This window comes from Urocitellus parryii, chromosome 16 (assembly GCF_045843805.1).
Source record: "Urocitellus parryii isolate mUroPar1 chromosome 16, mUroPar1.hap1, whole genome shotgun sequence".
NCBI lineage: Eukaryota > Metazoa > Chordata > Mammalia > Rodentia > Sciuridae > Urocitellus > Urocitellus parryii.
The window spans coordinates 19,084,202-19,094,277 of NC_135546.1; positions in this window are offsets into that span (position 1 = coordinate 19,084,202).

The following is a 10,076-nucleotide window of genomic DNA, read 5'->3' on the forward strand; positions in this document are numbered from 1 at the left end:
GCAGTATTTTGTAATTTATTTAAAGAAGTGCTTAGCACTTCTCCCTTGCTGAAGCTGGCATGGAACTCATGATCCTTCTGCTTCAGCCTTCCAGGACCCTGGGATTACAGGAGTGCACCACTGCACTCAGCTCTGGTCACAATTTTAATGCCAGCATTCCCTCTTTGCCTTATCAACTATTTTTATGCTATATTTCAAATGGATGCAGTATTTCTAATTTTTCCTCCAAGAACTCGATGACAGTTTATAGATTTTTGCTTTCTCTTTGTGAGCATTTCACATGAGAAAAAAGCAGACACAATGAGTTTATTAGAAGTGATGTGAAGGAAGAAAAAGGTGACACTTTCAAGAGAGAGAATGTGTCCTCTCTGTAAAGAGAAGAGCATGGCTCTCTTTCTCTCCATTTTTATTAGAGATCCAAAAAAAGATTCTAAAGAATCCTGCCCAGGTACACTTTTTGACTTTGGACTGACAGCAGGATAATATCAAACTCTCAAGTATCCAGTGCCATGAAAACTTTAGGTTAATTAGCCTCATGTTCATGATTTATAATTGAATTCTTAATCATAAACTCTTTCAGATTTTATGGTTAGTAGGAATTATCTTTCTTTCCCTGAGTTCCAGAATCTGGTCTTTAACAAGATCATGAAAGTCTCCCCTTTAGTGTAACTTGCATTCCTCTTACAAACATTATTTTGAAACTGGATTTCTCCTGCAGGTAATAGTTTGTTAAAGAATGTAACACATCCTGTCCAGTTAATCCAGAAAGGGTGCAAGTAAATTGCTTCTTGGAAGATAAAGCATAGGGTCAATGTGTTGAGCCTATTTATTTATTCATTATGCTGTGTGTTGAAATCAGAGCTAGTCAACCACCGAATACAGCTCCCTTTTTATATTTTATTTACGGACAAGATCTCATAGATTTGCTTATTGCCTGGCTGATACGTTGCTGAGACTGGCTCTAATTTCATGATTCTCCTGTCTCACCCTCGGACGCTGTTGGGAATACAGGTATGTGGCACCATGCCCAACCTACCATTTGCCTTAAAAGTACTTCAGATCTTTTACCAGGTTCTGTGAAAAATACTACAATGAAAATATAAATGTACTCTTTTCTATGATCTAATGACTCAATATTTTTAGATACACACCCAGAAGTACTACTACTGAATCATATGACATTTTTATTTTAACTTATTGAAGAACCTTAATAACCTTTTCAAAAATAGCTTTATTCAGGGGCTAAAAGCATGCAATGGAGGAAGGATAGCATCTTCAACAAATGGTGCTGGGAAAATTGGAAATCCATATGCAACAAAATGAAACTGAATCCCTTTCTCTCGCCATGTACAAAAGTTAACTCAAAATGGATCAAGGACCTAGATATCAAATCAGAGACACTGCATCTGATAGAAGAAAAAGTTGGCTATGATCTACATAGTGTGGGGTCGGGCTCCAAATTCCTTAACAGGACACCCATAGCCCAAGAGTTAATAACAAGAATAAACAAATGGGACTTACTTAAACTAAAAATTTTTTTCACCGCAAGAGAAACAATAAGAGACCCTACATCCTGGGAACAAATTTTTACCCCTCACACTTCAGATAGAGCCCTAATATCCAGAATATACAAAGAACTCAAAAAATAAACAATAAGATAACAAATAACCCAATCAACAAATGGGCCAAGGACCTGAACAGACACTTCTCAGAGGAGGACATACAATCAATCAACAAGTACATGAAAAAATGCTCACCATCTCTAGCAGTCAGAGAAATGCAAATGAAAACCACACTAAGATACCATCTCACTCCAGAAAGATTGGCGGCCATAATGAAGTCAAACAACAATAAGTGTTGGCGAGGATGTGGGGAAAAGGGTACACTTGTACACTGCTCGTGGGACTGAAAATTGGTGAGGCCAATTTGGAAAGCAGTATGGAGATTCCTGGGAAAGCTGGGAATGGATCCAACATTTGACCCAGCTATCGCCCTTCTCGGACTAATCCCTGAGGATCTTAAAAGAGCGTACTATAGGGATACTGCCACATCAATGATCATAGCGGCACAATTCACAATAGCTAGACTGTGGAACCAACCTAGATGCCCTTCAATAGATGAATGGATAAAAAAAATGTAACATCTATACACAATGGAGTATTACCCAGCACAAAAAAATGACAAAATCATAGAATTTGCAGGGAAATGGATGTCATTAGAACAGATTATGCTAAGTAAAGCTAGCCAATACTTAAAAAACAAATGCCAAATGTCTTCTTTGATATAAAGAGAGCAACTAAGAACAGAACAGGGAGGAAGAGCAAGAGGAAAAGATTAACATTAAACAGAGACGAGTGGGGGGAGAGAAAGGGAGAGAGAAGGGAAAGCATATGCAAATGGTAGGAGACCCTCAATGTTACACAAAATTACATATAAGAGGTTGTGAGGGGAAAGGGGGGAAACAAGGGAGAGAACTGAACAACAGCAGATGAGGTAGAGAGGGAAGATGGGAGGGGAGGGGAGGGTGGATAGTAGGGGATAGGAAAGGCAGCAGAATACAACAGTCACTAATATGGCATTATGTAAAAATTGTGAATGTGTAACTGATGTGATTCTGCAATTTGTATTTGGGGTAAAAATGAGAATTCATAACTCACTTGAATCAATTTTATGAAAGATGATATGTCATGAGCTTTGTAATGTTTTGAACAACCAATAAAAAAATAATAAAATAAAAAAAATAGCTTTATTCAATTTATATTCTCACCAGCATTTTTACAAGTGAATCTTTATTTTTTTCCCCATTTTTTTTATTGGTTGTTCAAAACCTTACAAGGCTCTTGACATATCATATTTCAGACATTAGTTTCAAGTGAGTTATGAACGAAGCCAGAACCCCAGCCCCTATCTTTCAGATTTTTATCATACGCATTCTGACAAGACTGCTTAGGGTGAAGGAAAGTTTCCATTTGACTGATGCATTAAATTTCTGAGGCAAGTGAGTTATATTCCAGGCTGTCAAGTAGCTGGAAGAAGAGTGTACTGTATTTTCTGTGGTGAAACAGGAATCTGTGGTTTCTAACACATTTTTAACACGACTGCTGCAAATTTTAGTTTTTGGAAGTAGTTACAAACAATGCAAATCCAACTATTTGTAATGTATGAATATTTGCACATGCTCAGTCTCTGTGGCTTATAGAAATTGGATGTTTAGGATATACTCCCTGGAACAGAAGTCACTAATTTTAGATGCTCAGGACATGGAGAAACTACATCGGAAAACAACTGGAAGGCCTGGAATTATTACTGGGGTGAACAAGGGTAGGTCAGGGCTCAGAAAGTGCTCAAATATTCTTGAGTCTATTGGTAGTTTGTTTAATTTTCCCCTTTGGTACCTATAATTGAGTTGAGAGAGAAGCAATTCTTCCACCAACAGAAGTTAGCAAAACCACTGGAACTTGGCCTAGTGCAGATGACTAGAAACTTTCTCTAAAAACTTCCAGATGACTGGGAGCAAAAAGTAACAATTAGCATTTTGAAAATCATTCTCAGAAAACACCATAAAGAGTAGCAGAAATATCTGAGGGGTTCACAATTCAGAATTCATTTTTTAATTTGTTGATCATTTTATTATGGAGTCACTAGAGTTCCTTTTATAGTCTGAATACTATGAAATAATTAAATGTGTAACATAAAATATTTTCTCCTGCTCAGCAACTTATTTTTTTTTTTAATATTTTCACATGTATGACTCCTCAGCAGCCACATCAATGTTTATAGCAGCTCAATTTGCAGTGACTAGACTATGGACCAACCTAGGTGGTTCTCCAAAGATGAATGGATAAAGAAAATGTGGTATATATGATCAATGGAATATTAGTCAGGTTGAAAGTAGGCTAAAATTATGGCATTTTCTAGTAAATGGTTGGAGTTGGAGAATATCATGCTAAGTGAAATAAGCCAGTCTCGCAAAACCAAAGATGTTTTCTCTATTATGCTGATGCTAATTCAGGAGGGAGGGGGCACTGGGGCAGAATAGCTTTACTTTACATTAAGTTGAGGGAAGTGATGGGAGGGAGGGGAGAGGGATGTGGGAATAGGAAAGATAGTAGTAGATTGAAACAGACATCATTCTGTATGTATATATTTGACTACATGACTAATATGATTCTGCAACATGGACACTCAGAAAAATGAGAAATGATATCCCAACCAAGTATGATATACCAAAGTGTGTGTGTGTGTGTGTGTATGCATTCAACTGTCATCTACTTTCGTGGGGATGAAAGAGGGTCTGGGGATGTGGCTGGGAGGTTAAGAACCCCTTGTACTAAAATGAGTGAGAGAGAAAATAGGGAAGACAAATCAGAAGGCAGAATGGATCCACACAATTCCACGAATTAACCATAATACCTGCCCTCATTAACAAGTACTTAGGGTCTGTGTGATATTGGTCCATCTGTGAAAATTTGAAAAAAAAAATATATTTTTTCTTATGATCTAGAGTCATAGAAATGGACTTGCAAATTTCTACCAGGACTGGTAGAATGGGTTGGAAACAGTAGTCACATCCTATAGAATTCCAAAGTCGTTATTTTAATGGAACCACTTCAGCTGAGTTCCCATCAAATGTGACTGCCATTGGGGTAACGGTTCAGAGACCACATTGCTCCAGTTTTAGATGCGTGTGAGGTCAGCCTGGCCAACTGAGTCCACCACTGTCTCAAGAAAGAGAAAAGAGGGGGAGCCTTGGTGAGGGTGTAGCTCAGTGGTAAAGCAGCCTTGAGTTCAATCCCCTGTGGAGACAAGGACAGTGATTGGGAGACAAGTGTCTAAGATGGAGGTCTCTAATGAGGTAATGGCAGTGGCATGCTTGGTGACTGGAAAAGTTTCTATGCAAAAGTATAGGATGCCTGGTTGCCATGGCAATGCTCTCCATGGGGGAGACTCTGTTGTGGGAGACTTTTCAGCTTTGACCTCATTCTCAGGCACAAAGTTCCTTGTTAAGTCAACCACAATGTTTCACCAGTTCCGGTGCTTTAAAGGATGCTTTAAAGTAACTTTAAAGGATGGACTTTCTTTAGAGCTTCACAGTGCTATAACACTGCACATTCCAACTATAGAATGTAACGGAGGAAATAGCTGCATACTGTTGCTGTGTAACTTTCATAAATACAAAGAATAATGCTTGCATGGTCTTTAATATGATCAATGAAAAATATACAATAAAGACTGCTGATGTAATTCTTTTTTCTTTTTTTAGAGAGAGAGATAATTTTTAACATTTGTCTATTTACATTTTTAGTTTTTGGAGGACACAACATCTTGTATTTTATTTATATGTGGTGCTGAGGATCAAACGTAGGGCCCCACGCATGCCAGGTGAGCGTGCTACCACTTAAGCCACATACCCAGCCCCCCTGGCATAATTCTTTAGACCTGCTGCTCCATCATAGAGCAGTGATCCACCTGATCCCAGATGTTGTATCTTCTACATGTGTGACTCTTTATTTCTTCCAATGTCCCATCAAACCTTGCCAAAACCTCCTAGTTTGGCCACACTTGTCGCAGCAATCCCCAGTAGCAAAAATAAATAAATAAATAAACACCATCAATCTCTAATTAAATCACTTCATATGTTTTTTGATGTTAAAACAAGGTATATGAAAACTAAAAATTCCTATAAAATCTGATGTGCTCTTCAGAATATTTAATACTCTAACATTATCTAATTCATGAAATATGGAAAAATATGAGTTCTAACTGGGCATCCTGAAATGCTTAAACACAGACACTGATAATCACAGAGGAAAAAAAAATACCAACTACAGAAACACATATATTCTCTATCTCAGCATTTGCCTTGGGTAAATTAATGCTACTATGATGATCTGGTCCTGTCTGTAAGTATCCATACCCAATACCAAATATAATAAAAATTACTAATCCTATCTGATCAACAACTGGTATATATTTTGGCCTGAGAATTGGCTAATATTTTCTGTTTTCTCTATTTCAATAGCATTCTAATGCAAATTGTCCTTATCACTACCAGGACCAAATAAATTTTCAGACTACTCATCAGCTTTTCACAAATGACCTGAGCAGAGACTCACAGCATCACGTTTTATGCAGGAGCACATCATAAATTGCTGACATCCTCCTCCAAGGTTGCTTGACACACTCCTTGAAGACAAGAAAATCTGACACCTTTTAGGCTGCACTGGACCAGGTGGTAACGTATTCTTCACTTATCAGTTTCATTTGAGCTCCCCAATGACATCATCTATAAATCAGAGACCTCCATATGGAATTCCTCCACCAAAAGGCTCTGAAAAGAGAGGCACGTTTAGCACCTTCAGAGACTCCTGCAAAATAGAAGCTTTCACAAACTCTTTATGATAAGGACATTATGGCCACTTGTGATGACTACCAATTACAGAGGGTTCCCAGAGCAGGAAGCTGCTCCTCATGGACCTTGGTATATCATTAATTTTTAAAACCATACACTTGATTTTTATTGAATTGGTGAATTTTACAGAGGTCCTGAATTAATAAACCATGCCTGAGAATCCAAAGAAGAAAACAATATAATGGACAAGCCCATCCACCCATCATACGGTTTATTAAAACTTGGTTTCTAATGCATTTTTCTTGGGGATACTGGGAATTGAACTCAGTGGCACTCAACCACTCAGCCACTTCCCAGTCTTCTTTTTTATTTATTATTTGAGTTACTTCTTAGAGACAGGGTCTCACTGAGTTCTTTACTCCTTTTTATCCAGGGAGGCCACCTTTCAAATCACAAACCTTGGGCTAAGGTTGTGGCTCAGTGGTTGACAATGCGCCTAGCATGTGGGAGGCACTGACTTTGATTCTTAGGAAAAAAAAAATTTAATATATATATAATTTTTTAAAAAATGAAAAGATGGTCTGGGGATGTGGCTCAAATGGTAGCATGCTCACCTGGCATGCGTGGGGTGCTGGGTTCAATCCTCAGCACCACATAAAAATAAAATAAAGATGGTGTGTCCACTGAAAACCAAAAAATAAATATTAAAAAATTCTTTCTCTTTAAAAAAAGTCACAATCCTCCTGCCTCAGAATCTTGAGCTACTGGTATTTCAGGTGTATGCCACAGCACCTGGGGATTCTCAAGAATTTTGAGAATTTCAGAGTCTTTCATAAAATTTTAACAATAGTGGAATCTAAGCCTGCTGCGAGCCTTTAAAACTTCTAGTACACTGTACCATTAAATAAACCTCTCCATGTTTATCTCGGTTTGTTAGACATAAGCATCACACTACAAAAGTTTGTGAGAAAATGCATACATGAAGGAAAATATGTGGTTCAAGTTCCAAGAGGTTACTTGTTATTATCTTTGGCCCCCAAATTATGTCTTTGGTATGACAAAGAATATTTTAATTTTCATTTAATCATTGTACATTCTCACTATTTGCTCAGCTACAAACCCAAATCCATCAGAAGGTAGCCACCCACCTGCCAGCTCATATGACAACACTACTGTTCAAAAGGGACAGGCAGGTCCTGTCAGGAGATTCTGTAGTCCTCCTAGGAATATTTAATAGTCTAACATTTTTTAATTCATGAAATATGGATAAATCTGAGTTCTAACTGGGCATCCTGAAATGTTTAAACACAGTCACTGATAATCACAGAGGAAAAAATAAAATACCAACTACAGAAACACAGATATTCTCTATCTCAGCATTTGCCTTGGGTAAATGCTGAGATAGAGTCTGATTCCTACACTGATGTACTCACCAAGACTGAACTCGTACAAACAATGCCTACACCCCATACAGCTGCATTCACTCCAGTCCCTCACACTGCCCAGGATCAAGCCTGCAACTACTGCCTTTGGCAAATGGATTTATTACAAAGAAGTACAGACTGCGTCAAGTGCTCACACGCCTCTATGCAATATTTCTACTAAATCAAAGATGTAAAACTAAGAAATTGCCACACTGGCTCAATGGCTGCAAAGAAAGTTTTTGGAAATCCTGGGAAGCGTTCAAAACTATCTTTTAAAGATGAAGTTTTACTGGAATGCTTATGCTGTATTTATCAAAAACAGAAGGGCCACAGCACACTCTTTTGGCCTTCCTTTCCAAATGAGCACTAAGACACAGCAAAAGGCTAGAACAGAGATAGCAGTGACAATCAACCCATCTTTGGCATGTTGGCAAACTTCAACATTTGGACACAAGTATGTAAGGAACTCTTACCAATGATCACACATCATCCATGACACCTGAATAGGTTGTGGGTGAGGTTTTGCTTAGGAGGCTTTGAATCCTTAGGACAAGTAACTGAATCCTTTAGCCTGAGCAGAAACAGCCCGATCCACAGCAACTACTGCACAATATCACCTGATTGGAGGCTGTAGCTTTATTAGTGATGTAGGGCACATGAGGCTAGACACCCAAGGAATGTTCCAGGAGCACATTGATTAGGTTCTGAGGGGTATCACTTAAAATTTTTTGGTTCACTGCTTGGAATTTCGCTGATCTTTATTTACATCCAGTGGGACAAAGATGGAGGTTTATATTTTTTGTAGGGGTATACATAAAGGTTTTGTTGTTGTTGTTGTTTTGATTAGTTCAAGAAAGTGCTTTGTGTACCAATTGTAAGATTGGTCAGAGGTCTTCCAAGCTTTGCCACAAAAGCAGAAGTTTGTGTTATAACCCACATTGAGATCTTTGCAAAATCATTTCCTGACATTCTGTTGAAAGAAAATTATGGTGAAGGTCTCTTGAGAAGCTTATTTAAGATTATTTGGTGGAGAAGGGAGAGCCGCTATATTAGGACATCAGACTTGGATGCTCCTTACCAAGCCTTTGGTCATGTAGTGTGTGTTAAGAAAACCATCACACAATTTTTTCCAGGGCTACTGAGGTACTGTAAAACACAGAGAGAAATCAAGCCTGGGTTTTCTGGCATATTCCACCTAAGTATTATTCATGGGAAGAAAACGTAAATTGGATGTAGTTTTTTTTTAAAACAAATTCACTGGTATAAAAGACCTTTAAAAAGGAAGAGATCAGCTGCAATTGTAGAGGAAACACCTGCAGAGCTACATCGGCTTATGTGGTTATCCGTGGGGTCCACACTCACAGCTGCAGCAAACTCACCACCTGAGCTACGGAGCGTTCACTGCTAGAATCCCTGCCTAGCATGCACAAGGCAGGATTCAGTCCCCAGAACTGGGAAAAGAAAAGAGTAAGCAACTCAAGTATAGGGCAAAATATATTTTGAAAAAGTGCCTCTCTAAACAATATACACAAATGACATTGTTTTATAATTCTCTTTAATGTGCCTACCTACAGCACAATACATGAGCCTTAGAACAAGCACAAGTGACAAGAGTGGTGGTCCCAGAGCCAACAACAGATCAATAAGCAATCAAGGAAAAGGAAGAGGCCAGCTGCAGGGTACATAGACACATCCCTATGGTCCCAGCTGACAGCCTCATCCCCTCTCAAAAAATAACAATTAAAAGGACTGTGGAGAAACTCAGTGCTAGAGCACTCCTGGGTGAAATCTGAACAAAGAAAGAGAGGAAAGAAGTTCAGAAGAGCCATTTCACCAATCTGTACCAAAGGCTGGAGTGGAGAGGCCTAAACTAACATACACAATATGTAATGAAACGTTAGACACAAAAGACTTAAAATACGGGAAAATGGAATCTAACAATAAGAGAGATTTAACCCAGAGAAACATGTTGCTTTCAAACCTTCATGCTGATGCAATGCTCCCCTCCAACCCAGGGTGCAGTTTTGTTACCTCTGAATACATTAAAAAAAAAGAAAGAAAGAAATGAAGGCACACACCATTTTCACACAGCTACAGTGGTTATCTCAACATAAATAAATAAAATGAAATAAAATAAAATTTTCCTCAAGTCTGAACAAATTCAAATGGTTCTGAAACAAGCAAAGTTCTCACCACATTTCTACATACAGGGCTTTTCTCCAGTGTGATTTCTTAAATGCTGTTCAAAGGGACCTGGAAAGTTGAAAGTGTTACTACAATTTTTAAAAATAGAAAAAGGA